The sequence below is a fragment of the Notolabrus celidotus genome, chromosome 11, assembly GCF_009762535.1.
Source record: "Notolabrus celidotus isolate fNotCel1 chromosome 11, fNotCel1.pri, whole genome shotgun sequence".
Taxonomy (NCBI): domain Eukaryota; kingdom Metazoa; phylum Chordata; class Actinopteri; order Labriformes; family Labridae; genus Notolabrus; species Notolabrus celidotus.
In genome coordinates, this window is record NC_048282.1 from 25,717,949 (window position 1) to 25,734,846 (window position 16,898).

The 16,898-nt window shown below is 42.6% G+C and overlaps 1 long non-coding RNA gene across 1 annotated transcript; it reads left to right on the forward strand.

Annotated features, from left to right (window-relative positions):
- Positions 1 to 11,410: 11,410 nt before the first annotated feature.
- Positions 11,411 to 12,556, forward strand: LOC117821850. Its single transcript, XR_004633071.1, has 4 exons — positions 11,411 to 11,521; positions 11,798 to 11,898; positions 12,066 to 12,197; positions 12,461 to 12,556. It is a non-coding gene; the product is annotated as an uncharacterized LOC117821850 (long non-coding RNA).
- Positions 12,557 to 16,898: the final 4,342 nt, after the last annotated feature.

The following is a 16,898-nucleotide window of genomic DNA, read 5'->3' on the forward strand; positions in this document are numbered from 1 at the left end:
GAGGTAAAGGGCCAGGCCTGCCCTGGGGGCCCCAAGGCTGAGGCTGCGGCCCTTTCTCGACTCCATCACTAATAGCGCCGCAAAGTTCAGCCTTATAAACATGTCAGTGAGACGTGTGATTAAACGGCACGGTCATTAGATAATGGATCCTGTACTTGTGGGCTGCCTATCACTTGCCGGTCAGGCCAGCTCAGCGCTACCTTTGCTCTGTCTGACACACACACACACACACAGACACACACACACACACACATCTTTTATCCTGCTTACTCGCCACCAAAAAAAATCCACAAGCAGGAGAGAATAAGTAAGACGGCGAAGAGGGAGAGAGAGAGAGAGAAAGAAGGAGAGAACAGCCCTCGTCTGGAGCAACACCCTGACTGATGTAGTTCCAATAATTGCAAGGCCCTGCTTCCTCATCCAAGTGCCTTTTACTTATTTAAACTGTTTGCTTTAAGCGCCACTGAAGCCAATTAGGGAGGGCATAATTCAATGGGGCAGGGAGTGAAGGGAGGGCTGAAAGAAGGAGGAAAGGAGGGAAAGAGGAGAGAATGCTGCTTTTCAGCACTGAACCTTTTACACCTTGATTGTGATCATTCAGACCTCAGTGTCATGCTATCATTGCAGACGATCTCTAACAGCCTGAAGCACAGTTTGTTTGTTGACTGTCCTTTGCAGTGTTGTTTTCTAGTTTGTATGTATTGGGGGATTTATGCTATGAGAAAATGATGGTAAAATGCATGTGTAGATGTTTCTAAGATTAATGGAAATTACATCAGAGTAAACTTAAGAGGTATACACTTTGGGTTGGTGAGGGTTTGAGCTGTGTTGAAATTGTGTGAGGAGTATTTTCTTACAATAAAGTTTTATTGATAGAATAAGAATGTGAGCGTTAAGTCAACAAAATAATTAAAGTCATCACTGGTGCTAGTGGACTTCATATTTACAAGTTGGTAAAAAGAAAAGTACATATTTTTACTGGGAGCTTGAGCTGGAAGACACAGCTGTTTTCAGAACGGTACTGGTGTTCTGATTCAATGAGTTACCCAGTTAAATGGTGGCTTTCAGCGGAATGGGTCTTAGGCAAGTGGCAACCTTCGGTCTCCAACTATGAAGCCCATGCAGAAGGGTTATAAACTGCAATTAATCGAGAATCTGCTTGAGGCTGGCTGCAGAAACACCAGAAACCACATAGAAATGAATGGAAAAAAGACAATATTTGCAGCATTAATAAACATGTTTACAGCCTGGTTCAAAAAACAGCTTGGCTCTACGTAGCTAATTTCTCAATCAGCACACACTGTATGGTCTGTGAATTTTTTTCTAACGTGACGGTCCAGAAGATATTAAGATTACGAGTTTTTGCCCAAATAAGGACATGACTGATGAACACACAGATGTTGGCTAGGAGGCTCAAACTCAGCCTCTGTATGTCACACTCTGCCTGGTTGAGTTCCGCATTTCCAATATGGTTGCCGCCATCGATTGGCTTCAAAACAGGGCTCAGGAACAGATGGGAGACGTCATGGATACTACGTCCATATTTATACAGTCTATGGTCTTAGGTTGCCGAGGGTTCAACTGTTGTCGAAAACAGAAATAGTTTGGGGCGCTGCTTTGGCCTGGTGGTGCATCTCACTCCCCACCCTCTGTCCTGATTTCTTGTTCTATCCACGGTCCTATCCTCTCTGAAGAAAGGCATCTAAAAAAAAAACAGAAGTAAAACCTTTCACTTTTTGACAAGTTGGCTGGCTAGAATAAAAAAATGTGTGTAATCAACTTGGAAATGAGTCGCTTTGGAACATCCCGAAGGATGTTGAGGGATGAGGAGAGAAACTTGATAAGTCTTCAACACATCCAACAGGACCAGGGATAATCCCGTATTCAAAATCCATCCAAGGAGTTGCGGTATCATCACCAAACTGAAAATAATAACTGACTCAGAGGGGTTGTGGTGCCTCCTTTATAGAGGGAAGAAGAGGGTGTCTCCCAATTCAAATACAACTGTGGTAGCAAATTCACAAAAGCTTTGTAATCCTACTGAAGGGATGTTGAACTGCATTCAGTTTAGTTCTCTGTTTTATTAATCTGGACTTTCTCTCCCTCTTATAAGTTTTGGACGGATACTTGGCCAGTGATTCTAACCCTTGTTTTTCCCCTCAATGCTTTTCCCAAAGAAGACCTGCTGGACTTGCACAACTTACAGGGATTTACAAATGCCATTAAAGATAATGGTATTGCTCATATTAACGAGCCATCAGTTATACATTTATACACAAATGAAAACTTTGGCCCACATGCTTACACATAAGCTTATATGCTTATAAAGTGAAGCCCTGTTACAGCCCAGAAGTTATAATGTAACATTACCTATGTTAACGCTGCCAGGTAAAAGAAAGCCGTCTCAAAAACAGCAACACGAGTGGATTTCTGCAGTAATATAAACAGGGAGGCAGACACTGTAAAGACACATACTTCTACTGGCTATAATCTGCTCTTCAACTTTCTATTTGTCTTTGAGTACTAACCAGTGGGTGGACTTCAGGTTACATTGCAGGACTCAAGATCAAGGTAAGACAGAGAGTCAAGTCTGAAACCCACTCCAATCATCCCATCACATACTTCTTTATATCTATCAGCGTCAGACATTTATCCCTTCTTTGGCGGCTTTCAGATTAATAAGAGCTAAAGCTGGTGGAGCAAATGTGGGCCGGCCCAGACCTTCACTCATTCTAACAGCCGTTTAATAAATGTGATTGCAAATGGAACTTGTCACTTGCGCTGGGGAGAGCCGACCAGTCAATACCTCAGCTGGCAGGTGCCTGGGGTCACATATAAGTCAGCGAGTGATGGATATGTATCCAATAATTGATGTAGGGCAGCAGTTATTGTCAGTTTGGCTCCTGCCTCTATTGCTTATTAAAAGCTGTTGGCCTTAAGTACCAGCCAGCCAATTACTGAGGAAGCGAGGTGACTGTTTAGGAGCCTGGACCCTGAGGCTCTCTGTAGAGAAAAAAAAGTAGTCTATTGTTTTAGTGCACACATACCTCACTGTACGTGAGTGTGTTTCATCTGAGATTGTGAGCGTTTATTTTTTTAGTGAACTTCCTCTGATTTTTTCTTTCATTGTTCTGCTAAAGTGGTTTCCTTTAAATGTACATTTACTGTAATACAGGCTCACATTAATCTGATGTGTGAACTCCTGCCTCGCATCAAGTCAAAATAGAACAATGTTCCCTCTCTATTGTTGTCATTGACCTTGAAGGCTGTGGACAAGCTTGAGAAAAGTAGAGCGTAGCAAACAGAGCTGCTTCATGTTGAACTATGACCTCTCCGTGTGCTGCTTAGTTATTAATGAACTGACATGTTTCCTTAAGTCACTCAATCCTGGTTCAAGGTTAACTCGTCCAGAGTTGAACTTGTTTGTTCTGTTAAAGAGGAAGAATCTCCACATTGAGACACTTACAGGTCATCACGTAGCGCTCTGTGGGGGCCGCAGTTATGGTCAAACAGGCAAATCTAATAGCACCATAGCAGTGAAGTTAGCTTACCACAGCAGCATATCTCCCTAACACAATCTCCCTCTATTCTCAGATGGGAGCGGGCAGAATGAGCCGTGATGCCGCTCATCGCCGCAGGCCCTAACCCTAAGACTGTGGGGAGAGAGAGGGGAGGGGGAAACTTTGGATGTGACCGTGGCGTGTAGTAATTGTAAAACTCAGAAAGAGCTGCTGAAGCAGAATTCTGACATGTAGCGCTGCTTTTCAGTTCTGATCAAAGGGTCCACCAGAGCAGCAGCTGATAACCCAATCAATTCGCTCCTTTTGTTTTTCGCTGAATGATGCACGTTTAGCGCTAACCTCCAGGCTAAGAATGAAGGAAAGAGAAGGAGGCAAGGGGGGGAGGGAGGGGGGGGGAGAAAAAAAGGTGGTAGAGGGGGAAGGCAAAGAGGAGATTGAGGATATAAAAGCTGCATTTGAATTCCAGGAAAATCTGAAAAGTGAAAGGGGGAAAAAAATTAAATAAACTTAGTGAATTGTTGGTGAGTTTGATGGATCTATAGAAAGGTATTAAGAGGTGCTGCAGGGGATGTGACGTACAGAGGAGCCGATTAGAATATGAAATGTTTTAGCAGAGAATGGAGTAAAAAGGCAGGAAGATGGAGGGGAGATTAAAAAATTACCTGTCTGCTGCTGTCGTCCTTCAGGAGCTGGGCAGACTGAGCGGCCCCAGTCTATAGAAGACAATCGGTATCAGACCGAGAGGAGGGAGAAAGTGCGCATTTGTGTGGGTGAGAAAGAGATAGAAAAAAAATTAAAGAAGCACTGAGAAAGTTGTGTCTGTACAAGTAGGTGATGAAATATCAAGAATAAAAGTGAGAATAAGAGCTAATCGTGATGGTTTGGAATGAAAAAGAGGCTTCTAAGACATTGATCAATCAGACAATCAATCCGTCTGTATTTAGCAGGCAAGATGTCCCCCAGACAAGCTGGCAGAGAGGTATGTAAGAGACAGACACACAGCTCCTGGGAAAGTGATTTACAGGGTATTGGTGGAGAGTGAAACACAAACCGAACAAAGTGACATCACAGAATCTCCGCTGATGTGACCTGATTTAAGGATGAAGGCTGGCACAAAGTTATTGCTCTCAAAACAAAAGCACACCGGCCAAGATTTCAAAAGTGATCACAGGCAGCACCCACTGAGACCGGACCACTGAACTTTTATGTACTTGTTTGAATCTCACAAATCAGTGACACAGCAATAAATTACATAAATTATTTACCAACCAAAAATCATAATCTTAATCTTCTGTTCCCTATATGGACTATTTATGCTTCTTTCAGCTCCCTTGTTTTGTTTTAACTGCCTCTGTCATGCTCATTATTCAACGCCACTCAAGGCAGGTGTTTCAGGGGCGCCGTATTGGCCTAGTAGTTATGTCGCAGACTCCATGTACTTAGGCTACGGCCCTTAAAGCAGGCGGCTAAGGATTGATTGCAACCCGTTGCCCATTATCGCATGTCATTCTCCACTCTTTCTCCCAGTTTCCTACTGGTAAATGGAAATGGTAAATGGACTTGTACTTATATAGCGCTTTTCTAGTCTTTCCGACCACACAAAGCGCTTTTACACTACTCGTCACGTTCACCAATTCACTCACTGATGGTAGAGGCTGCTATGTAGTGAGGGACCATCAGGATTAGTTGTTCTCATTTGTTCACATTCACACACCTCTGAACAACAGAGGGAGCAATTTGGGGTTCAGTGTCTTGCTCGAGGACACTTCAGCTGCTGGAGTTGGGATCGAACCGCCAACCTTCCGATTGATAGATGACCGACTCTACCCACTGAGCCACAGCCACCCAGTCCTGTCTTCTCAAAAGCAAACTTTATAAAAGACAGTTTTCAGGGTAAAAGCTTCAAGATGATAGGGACAACAGTTTCTTGCATATTAAGTCATGTCTTTTCAAATGCCAGCTTTTAGTCTCCCTTTTCCTCATTCTGAGTCCCTCTTTTAACTTTACTTCCCCCCCCCGAAATGTCAGTCAAAATGGGTGAAAACCAGAACTGCTTCACTTGACTACTTGAACTGGCAGTGCTCTGTTCCAGCCTCTTGGTCTGAATGCAGTCTGAGTTCTTGTTAACACAAAGTGAAGCTGTAACGAGAGTAAGAGACTCACACATGGAGGAACTGAGTGTATCCACATGTCTCCCCTCTCCAGAGTCTCATGTGTGTGATCCAGCTCCCTCCTGTGTGATGCTGGCCTGCCCTGACGGATGGGGATTAAAAGACGCTAATGTGCACGCGGGGGCCGCTGACCTTCCACAGAGATTGACTTTACACCAGTGGAAATGGAAGCCAGTAAATCAGCAGGCTGCTGTGGCGCTCATCCCAACGAATCACTCCCTCTGACACAGCCAGCCGAGACAGGAGCACATTAATCACAAACATAGGACCCAAACACTGTGCTGTAGGTATGGCAGTGTCTCATCCATTTATCCATTTAGTACTGACTAAAGTGCATAAGGACAAGCATTTATGGACACTCAAAGCACATACTGACAGTATCACGTATTAACAATATCTTAATATCTGCAAGATATAAGGTCTCACACACATTCAAAGCACTTCATACATCTGTAGAACTCTGAATTCAATCTAACATGTTAATGTTATCTTTGCAAACAGAGGAGAACAAAGCTTCTGCTTTTTGGTTTTATCTATGTGCAGAGACAAGTCTTTTGTTTGTAGTCTCTGGCAGCCAGGCCTGGTAAGGGAAGAGGAACATCTGTGATAAATCTCATATAGAACCAAATGAGCTCTGGCACTGCAGAGGGTCCATGACAAACTTCCTACATGTACTAATATGAGGATGGATTTGGAGCCTGTAAATCGCAAGCTGGCACACAAAGATTCCAACACCTAAACACGCATGCGTACACATGCTTTAGCCTGACATGAAAACATGCACTTTTGTTATCTGTAGGGACATAAAGCTCTTATGATAGGCATGTTTAAAGAGTTTAAATGTAGATGACAGGGAGAAGAGGGAGATGAAAGCAGCATGTTTTTTTCTTTTTTATTGCAAAGAAGCTAACACTTTGGCAAAGATAATCCAGCACCCCTCTCCAGTCTGTGTTAGCAGCAGTGGAGTTGTTTCACACTGGTCGCTGATAGAACTAATTCAGTCTTATTGACCAGTAAAGGGCCCCAAAGAGACTTGAGTCCCTTTATGGACTGACCCTCAGCTCTACACCATACACAAGCTGGAGGCAAGTGAGGGCCAGGGGGGCATTAACCCTCCCACAGGTCAGGGCCTGACCCACTACAGCCTGCCAGAGCCCACTCCAGAGCCCAAGTGTGGCCCGCTCCACTCAATACCCTTTTAATTGCGTTGGGATGGTTTGCGACCTATCGATTAATACGTGTATTTATGTCATCTCAGGCCCGGAGGCTACATTGTATTTCTGTGTGGCATATTCATTTATTTACCTATCTGTCCCGCCCCTCATGCATCATCCATATATCTATCCATCTCTCCTCCGAGAGCACTTCAATTCAAGGGCTCCCATAATTACTGCAGCCCTATAATTGAGTGCTTTGATTTAGGATTTTTCTGTTCGCTCTCCCCTGCCACTGCCATCACTCGCTCCACGCCTCCCAATGAAAGACAGAGGGATGAGATATGGAAATAGAAAAACGGGAGATGGGGAGTAGAAGATACCCCCCCACACACCCTTATACATACACACTCTCTCTCTTTTTCTCTTATCAGAATCTACTGTTTCTGTCATCCAAAAGGGGGGAGGGGGAAGTTGATAATTACTGAGAGGGATTCATGCAAATCGATGCCAAATTAAAGCATTATAAAGGCTTTTATCAGCTTTTCCTTTCCAAATTGAAGACGATAAAAACCCATTTGAGAGGTGGGAGAAATGGCCCCCCATCCCTTCATTTAAAAAAAAAAGAAAGAGAATTGTAATTATGTTAACACCAATAGAATCCAAAATCTCCTTTTCTTAACTCACTCACTCATTCATAATTAATTAATTTCTCAGAAAACTGGCAAGAAGAACAATGCATCCAGCGTCCCCTCTCCTATCCCCTCTCTCTATTTTCAGGAGACTAAGGGGGGAGTGCAGGAGATATTGTTGAGTATTGTAACAGAGGGCTCATTTCCATACCTATCCTTACACTTGGATTCCTTAAGCTTGGCTCTATCTGCCTCCGGGTAGCAATAAAAGTGTCTCTGTTTAAGAAACAAAGGTGGGTGGACAAGGACGGGATAGTGCATCTGGAGCTGTGCGAGGCCTACTGAGACGCAGAGAGCAAGAACACGAGTGAAAGGAAGACAGAGAAAGACAAAATTAGACAAGATATCCTTGACCGTGGAAATTTTCATACTCCAAGAGAAGGGAAAACAATTTTATTTTTCCATCAACGTAGCCAACAGACTTTATATCCGGTGGGTTACCGAAATGTGGACTCCCTTGCGTCTAAGTCATAGCTAAGGAGGTAGTTCAAGGATGTGAGTTTAAGGAGAATCAGCTACAACAAGGAGACACAACAAAGATAACGCCTTGAACACGGAGCAATTGAGAGAATGATCGCCTGACAGACAGTCACCTCAGGGCTGTCTCGTCTGATCTCTTAGACATTCACTCCAGTCATAGCGCTCTCAACGGCAGGACTCTGGCTCACCTCCCCCACCTGTGACGGGACAGACCAAACACACATGTGGAGCTGAAGACTGTGTGTGTGGATGTAGAGAGATAACCTGTCAGTCCAGCAGGTCTACACGTTACACATGGCTGGCACATGTACATACATCAACCTTTGCACTACAGACAGCCTGATGTGTGATGTGTGAATGTCTGAGATCTTAACCCTCAAGTCGCACGTCACTCAAACACCAAAAAGACATTTGCACGCTTAAAACGTTTCCATAAGGTAATCATATAATAATCATACCTTAGAAAAGTCTCTCTGTTGTAAGTTTTTCTACATTTTACACACAGCTGCAGGTTTGGCTGCCTCCATTTTTTGCTGTCTATGACCTTATTTGGCCTGCGATAGGAGGGGTCAACAGCGCCAGCAAGAAGTCGCTATGCTGCTAATCCAGGCTAATGTGCTGTTGACAACAGCCCAATTACACAGGACTCCTGCTGAGAGAAGAGAGGAGCAAGAGGAGGGGTAGAGGGTAGGAGCGATGAGGAGTGAAGAGAAGGGGAACAGAGTGCAAAAAGAAAAAAGAGGGGTTTTGGTGCCAGTGTATGAAACGTAGGTGGTAAAATGAATGAGGAATACTAACATTTAAGAGGGGGATAAGGGGAGATTGTGTATGTATGTGTGTGTATGTGTGTTAGTGCATGTGTGGTGCTGTGCAAGCACAATCCTGCTGGGCCAAGAGACAGGGGGAGACCTGGTGAGGCAGTGTGGAGCTGCAGGGAGCCTCATTACACTCAGCAGGAGCCACACTCTGCCTCATCACTTCTGGCTGTATTGGGAACAACCATTGCTTACTACTGTACACACACACACACACACGCACGCACGCACGCACGCACACACACACACACACGCACACGCACACGCACACACACACACACACACACACACACCACCACTACCAAAATACCAGGTAGTGTGAGCACAGGCAATGGTCCATCTCAAAGCAGAGCATTAGTTATATTTCAGAATCTTCTTAAATCACTACCTTGAAAATATGACAGTTTTCAAGTCTCATTTACACACCACAGTTGCTGATGGATGAAAAATGTGGACAAACTATCACTATGTGGGGAACAAAGCAAATGCAAGTGTCTCTGGTCATTTATTTTTGTCCCCAAAGTGAGATGGGGAGGGTTGACAGAACTCTTTTATCCATCTGTGAAATATGAAGACGAGCTAGGCTAGGGAATAGCCTGGCTATAGCCTAAAATTAAGTTTATACATAAAGTGTGTTAACTAGGTCAATGTCCTGGAAATCCACCCTGTAGTTTTCTGTGAACTCTCCCGACAATTACCTGCTCTGTACTAACTCTGGCTATACGGGACTTTACACAAACTTTATAAAAGGGAGCTGGCAGGGTAGTCTGTGTAATGTCTGATGCTTGTATTATTATAGAGGACTGTATCAAACTTGGATAGTGTCAAAATGTTTGAAATACAGTAACTACTGTTACTTTCAGCTAAAGCCTAGTAAATACTTCTCTTTTTTTTTTATATTTTTGGGCCTTTTCATCTTTATTGGACAGAACAGCTTAAGAGAGGCAGGAAATGTTGGGAAGTAGGGAGTGGGGGAAGACATGTAGTAAATGGTCGACCGGCCGGGAGTCGAACCGGTGACCTCTGCGACGAGGACAATAGCCTCTATACGTAGGACGCTTAGACCGCTCCTAGCCTTGATATAATCTAAATGAGTTGTAAAAAAAATCCCCTCCCATACAGTTGCTACAAAAGAAACAATGAATATAGGCTCAGGATGATGGCTTGTGTAATTCTACTGTAACATGCAGTTGTATGGTCTCTAATGGGATTTCTTTAACCTTGGAGCCAGCCTCAACTGCACACTCAAGAAACTTCACTGTGTTTTTGCATGTCTGCATTGGCTGTATTTCCAATGCTGGAGGTTGCCTCTTAGTTATAAAAACAGCTTACCAGAAAAGTTCAGAGTAGTAGTTTATGTGTAGACAGTAGTAGGGGTGGGTAATGATTTTCGAATATTTAAATATTTGAATATTCGTTCACTTTGTAAAAATCAAAGAGTTACTTATATATACGTATAAGTATGTCACTCCCCCACTCTCTCTCCCAGTATCCTACACTACCCACTGTCCTCTCCCTCTATCAATAAAGGTGTAAAAACCCGAAAAATCTAACTTAAAAAAAAAAAAGTAAAATTTTTCATCGTTTTCACCGGTGCCTGGTTGTAATACCGTATTCCCGCCAGACGTGATGATAGAGCGTCTTAAAGCTGTTTGCTAACCTCATTAAATAACAGAAGAAGAAGAAGAATGCTAACTGTATTAAACAGTAAAAGAAGTAGAAGAAAAAATTAGCAAGAGGCGATTTTCCCCATTTTGTGAATCTCACACTACTACACTCGTATTTCCAGAGACTGACCACGGCTGTAAAATGTAAACATCCACGCCAAGCTGCCGCGTCACAGAAGCTCCAACGTAACGGTCGAGACAGATGCTTTAAGTGCACGCTACAAGCAGCACCTCGTCCTGCTGCTGGTTAATGAGACTGCCACACAAATGGGCTGTTAATGGGACAGATGTGTGTGTGTGTGTGTGTGTGTGTGTGTGTGTGTGTGTGTGTGTGTGTGTGTGTGTGTGTGTGTGTGTGTGTGTGTGTGTGTGTGTGTGTGTGAGGGAGGGAGGGAGGGGTGGGTGATTATTTGAATAATCATCGAATAGATGGCAATGATTATCGAATAGTGTTTTGGCTTGAAATGCCCATCTCTAGTAGACAGTGCTTGATAGTGTTGTTATTAGCAAGAAAGCAAATCAGAGAAAACGTGTTCCCCAAAATGTCCAAGACACCGAAGTTGAAACTTTATTTAATGTCTTTCGTTTCCCACCTAATAGAATCTGGTATGGTAGAAGATCATTTGAAATGGTACAAGCTCTATTACAAAACACACATTGACAAAGTTTAAGGCACTATAAAGCATTATCCTCAATTTCAAAAGCATCTGCTTCAAGCAATAATGCTGATAACCTTATAAAGCTGATGCTGGACAACACATCCCCACACAAAACAAAGCTTGTCAGCCCACCAACAGCAGCCGTCCTCGGGGCCACAAATCCAGGAACATAAATCAGGAGCAGCAGGAAAATGAGGATTGAGGAAATGGAAGACGAGAGAATGGGAAAGAGGAGAGAGCACTGTAAAAGAAAAAAGAGAAAGAGAGTGATAGTGGATAAAACAGGCAGGAAATACGGAGAGGAAGTAGGATACGCATCAGAAAGGAAAGACGAAAGGAAAGGATGGAGTGGTGAAACTGAGGTAAAGGAAAGGAGGAGCTTCTGAGAGAGAGAAGAATTAAATAAAAATGCAATAAAGCAGCCGGTGTGAAATCAATCTGCTTAGAGTTTTGTTTAATAAAAATTCATGAAGGGCTGGTGGCCGAGAGCTCATGAGAAATATTGGTGGCTATGTGGGGGACGTCAGACTTGGAAGAGAGAGGGGGAGGTTCGTGTCTCTGCTGTTCATGTGTGTGTTAGTGTGTTTGCTTTTGTCTGTTTATCTGTGTGTTTGTTTTGACATCAGTGGGACTTACAGGGCTGCAGTGAGTCCCTGTGAGCAGGGACAAAGGAGAGAAGGATTGAAGGTCTTCATAATAACCGCCTTCCTACAGTGGAGAGAAGAAAAGGAACTGGGCTGTAAGTCATGGTGTCTGCCTCCACATCTGTGCCTGTTTGTGTGTCAGCATACATCTTTGTCTCCCTCTCACTCTTCCTCTTTATCTCTACTACTCTCTCGTCAAGGCCTCAGTGTGTGAGGCATGGCAGGGTTATACTAACGTCCTGTAAATCTCTGTCTTGCGCAGTTGACAAGTCCAGGTTGGTCAGTAGTTTATAGGCTGTCCTGGAGGCTAAAGCCGGATGTCTGTATGCCACCAGCACTCATGGGAAGTGTTCATCCATTGGCCGAACATACGTTGGTACCATTGTCATCCAAGGTGTTTTATTTAAATTAATCACAACATATAAACAGACACCGGTACAATGCTTTCACTAAGGACTGTTGTTTGATTAGTTATGCCTGCTGGGAGGCACAGTCTTATGACTTCAGTCAAGAGCAATGTGTACTTATCAACCTTTCAATTCAACACTGTCATAACCAATCAGATGTCATCTTTCCCTTCTTAATTTTCACGGCTAGTTTTGGATTTTGATGGGTTAATATTAGCCTTGAATCACTCTCTTCATTCTGCTTCATTAGTAACAGAGAGATCACCAGCAATCAGAAGAGCTGAAGATAGAAGAAGAGAATGCTGAGGGATTTCTTCAGTGGGCCGCTTAACGTTGAAGGAAGTGGTGATGGTGATGAAGTGAATGCGGATGTCACTCACACCAAAAATGATAATAAATTCCCATATTTTAAAAGTGTAAGAAGTCAATCAAAATTCAATGTAATTCTGATTTCAATGTCATTTGCAATCTTATTGAAAATGAATTATTATTATTTTACTTTTACTTTAAATTATTATTATCCTTTTCATTGGTTGTTGTATATTACTTTATCCATCTGTCTTGTTTTGATTATTTTTTTTATTTTTTTTTCTTCTTCGTTTGACTAACTGTATGTACAAATGCAAATAAAAAAAAATTAATAAATAAAAATGTTTTTAAAAAATGTGGAAGCCCCAAAGCACTTCAAGCACTTTAAATGGCTCCACTATGAAAATGCCATAATGTATTAATGGTAAAGCCTGTGGGAGAGCGGTTGTAGGTAACACTGTGTTCACAGTATATTGTAGTTCTGGTGCTCCTTCATTTTTTGTGGGTCCTCAGGAGAGTGGAATGAGTAATGTTATGTAATTGTGGTTCAACACCTACATTATCTGTGTCCATAATTGAAGATAATATCCTAAAAGGACCCCAGTCTTTGCAGCCTTGGTAGACCGCTCAGGTCAAAACTAAGATGAGATGGTCTGATCTTTGAAGCATTTCCTGTGAATGTCCCCAGCTGTTTTTGCCCTTACCCTTTTGTAACTAAGACACAACTTGCTAAAATAAGTAACCTCACTAAATTTACTTATTATTTTAAAGATAATTTATTAAAATTTGTATTGCTAGCCCTCTGATTGAGTTGAAACAAAACACTTTACATTTAAAAGTACATCAGTTGCTTGCTTCAGAGTCCACCATGTTGTTGGAAGTGGCACTCACTGTAGTTCAGGATATGTTGGGCCAGATTTAGGGCCCTATGGTTTCTGCGATGTCCAAGACACGCACAGAATCTGACAATGAAATGGAGTCAACTGTAAAATGTTGAATGTTGTGTAATTCTGAAATGTTTGCTGACATGTGGGTGTGACTTAGTAAACAAATCTGAGTTTCTCCTACCAATTCATAGACAGCTCCCATCAACCTGTCTGTGTGTGACCTGTTTACCCCCAATGTATCATTAAGTGCCAAGTTTAAAACAGTATCCTACAACCTCAGAGTATTGGGAGAGCAAGATTGACTGGACTTGCAAGAACACAAGATGACCACCTATGATCAAAAACCCTTATAAAAAGCAAGACGTGAGTTTGTTGAAGACTTGGTGGCTTGATATGCAGAATCTGATATTCCACTGGAAACAATTAAACAGGAACATCTATTTCAGGTGAAGCATTGTAAACAGCGTAAATTCTATTAATCCACAACATGATTGGTCACTATTCAGGTGGTCACATGGAAAACGAATTGAATGAATACTTATTATTGGATGGGGTCTTGTTTGCACGTAGCTCCTGAATTATTGCATTATGAAATAAACTTGACAGCACAACAAAATGTGTGAAAGGTCATGAAGCAAGAATAATATTTGCAAAACACTGCTGACAGGATCCAGCTGCAGGGAAGCTCATGATGCCCCCGTCCTCTTGAGGTCTCTCCCAGTGAAATCAACACAAATAACACACACACTGAGTTTATGTTTTATTTCGTCATCTCATGCACCACCTTATGCAACAACTGACCTTCACTGTTAACATGCATTCTGCTGTTCCGTTCTTATGGTGAGAATAAAGTTGAAATCCTGCAGTCCAATCTAACAACACATTCACAGATGATTCTGCAGAGTTGGAAAGTTTACAGTTGATGACAATACAGGCTTCCAGGCATATCTCAAGGTCAGATAGCAGGGGTCAGAGGTCAGGATGCAGTAGTGATTTAGTATCTATAGTCGTGAAACGTTAAGGGTCAGGGCCAAGACAATTTAGATAAGAACGCTTTATCTGAGTCCCCTTCCTTCCTTTATTTCCTCCTTGCTTTCCTTTCTCAAACAGAGCAGCAGAGCCAGAGGTTAGAAAGTAAAAGCCTGTTTTTGAACTTCCTGTTCTTGGCCCCTAGGGTCTCGGGCAAAGCATGCCAAGAACTGTGCTTTAATTTCAGGAGTTTAATCATAGGTTACTTTTTCGTCATCAAATTTAACAAATTCGACCTTCAGTGCAATAGGCCGAAGTTTCAAAGAGCAAATCAGAGTCTCTGTTCTCCTAAACTTCCCACAGAAGCTTAAGCAGCTCGTCCTCCTCAAGGCCAAACTGTTCTGTTGACACTCTAACTACACCGTGAGTCACGTTACGGTAAGACGTGAGGGATATCAGACACTTGAGCTATCATCCAACTCCCCGCAAAAAGAAAGTAAAAGCTTTGCAGTGCATAATGAAATCAAGCCGAGGGTCCCGCCCACGATCTGGGGAGAAATAGTGGGAACCTCAAGGTCAAAACAGGAGCTGACTACTGAGATTTCAGTTCTGGAAACAACACCAGAGCTCTGAGAGACTCCAGGTCTCTCTGTCTCTTGTTTCACTGACTGAGTTGTGGAAAAGGCAGAATCTACTGAAGCTAAACTGGCTCAAAAAGTTTGGGGAGATGGTAAAGGACATTAAAATGCAATTTTTCTATTCTGGTTATGCAAGATGTTTGATTAGGTTTCCCCAAAATATCTATTTCACAACAGTACAAACAGAGATTTGTTTATGACATACAAATGTTCAGTATGAGGTTAAGGATTCAGTCAAGACTTTGGAACTGAAACAACATACTCAGTAGTCTTCAATGGCTGAAAAGAGATAGCTACATAAGATCCTAACATAAATTGGGAGCTGATCCAAGGTTGCAAGACTCAAAGTCAAATACTTCCATTCACCTCCCCCCTTTCATGTCCTTATTTTCCACTGCACCATTTTAATGTTAAATTATTGTGTCTGCTTCTAGTCATACCTCTGCACATTTCTTTTTTTGAACTTTTTGCTTTTTTTTTTTTTTTTTACATCTATTCATTCAAAGCCAAAGCTTATTATTTATTGGCCAAGATACTCCTCTTCCTTTTGTCCATCCATCACGCATGTTTCCTTTGTAACTCCGACTTGTCGGCTCGTTACCTCCTGGCCTGCACACTCCTTCCTTCCCGTCCTATTGTCAGAGAAGGCTGGGGGAATCCCTGCACTTGGATATGAGGCCCTCTGAATCCTCCTGATCTCCCATGTCCTCACCCTTCCTCGCTCGTTATGATATTCATACATTTAAAGGAGATTAAAGGTGAGGGACAGGGCACGCTTTCCTGTCCATGTTTGTCATAAATGTGGCATATAAATATGTACAAACACAAGGAGGTGAGAAAGAGAAAGTGATTAAAAAATACTGAAAAAACAAGACAAAAAAGAAAGGTTGCAAAATAGTGTCAAGACCCCTTAAAGAACTGAGAGGAGACAAATGCAGATTGGGACAAGGCCTAATGAAGGCAGGAGGCTGCTTCTTGACAGCTTAAATGAATAACACTCAATACTATTAATTGGTACAATTGCTGCTCATTAACAAAATCACTAGCAGGGCTATGTGAGAGTGGAGCACAGAAACACAGCTACACTTAACTGAGCATCTCACCCCTTTATCACTTTATCTTTTTATTCCTTTTCTTCCTTGCACGCCTTGTTTTCTCCCCTCTCACTGCAAAGTACGTACCTGTGTGTGTGCTATCGTTCCTCCTGTTCCACCCCCCAAACAACCAGAAAAATATCCCTTTCCCTGTCATTAACCAACTCACTGTCCCATCTCCATCTCTTCATTTCCACCAGCTGTTCAGGACAATGTGCAAGCCATTGGTGTAGATGTACAAATAGCAGGAGGGTAATTGTCTCAGACCATAATGTTTGGTGGTTTAACATCAAAAAAGGACTGCTCCACTTCCCCTGCTGCTTCCTGACTGCACTTAAGACACATCAAGGTCAGTACTTTTTTTCCCCCTGTCATAAGTGAATGAATAAAGAAATGGAAATCTTATTGGATTGAAGTTTGTAGAATCAGAAGTATAATTTAAATTGTTTTGGTAACACGCTCTCCCACAAACATGCAGTTTTGCCTTAAACTCGGTTTGGCAGGGCCAACTTTGAGAGCATAAGGAGAAGGGAAGCGACCCCCTCCTTCCACCTGGGCAATTAAAGCAAGAGCCAATTAAAAAGAGTGTAATAGTCCCTGCCGGGTGAGTTGTTAAACAAGATGGGGGTTATTGTCCTTGGAGGAAATGGCCCAGAACTCAAGACATCTTTTGGTCCTCCGTTCAATACACCTGCCCCTCCCTGCTCCGTTCTCCTCCTGTCCAAACTTCACTGCTCCAAAAATGTGCTACTCCTTTGAGAAATCAAACAAAAAAATAAGGGCACATTTTT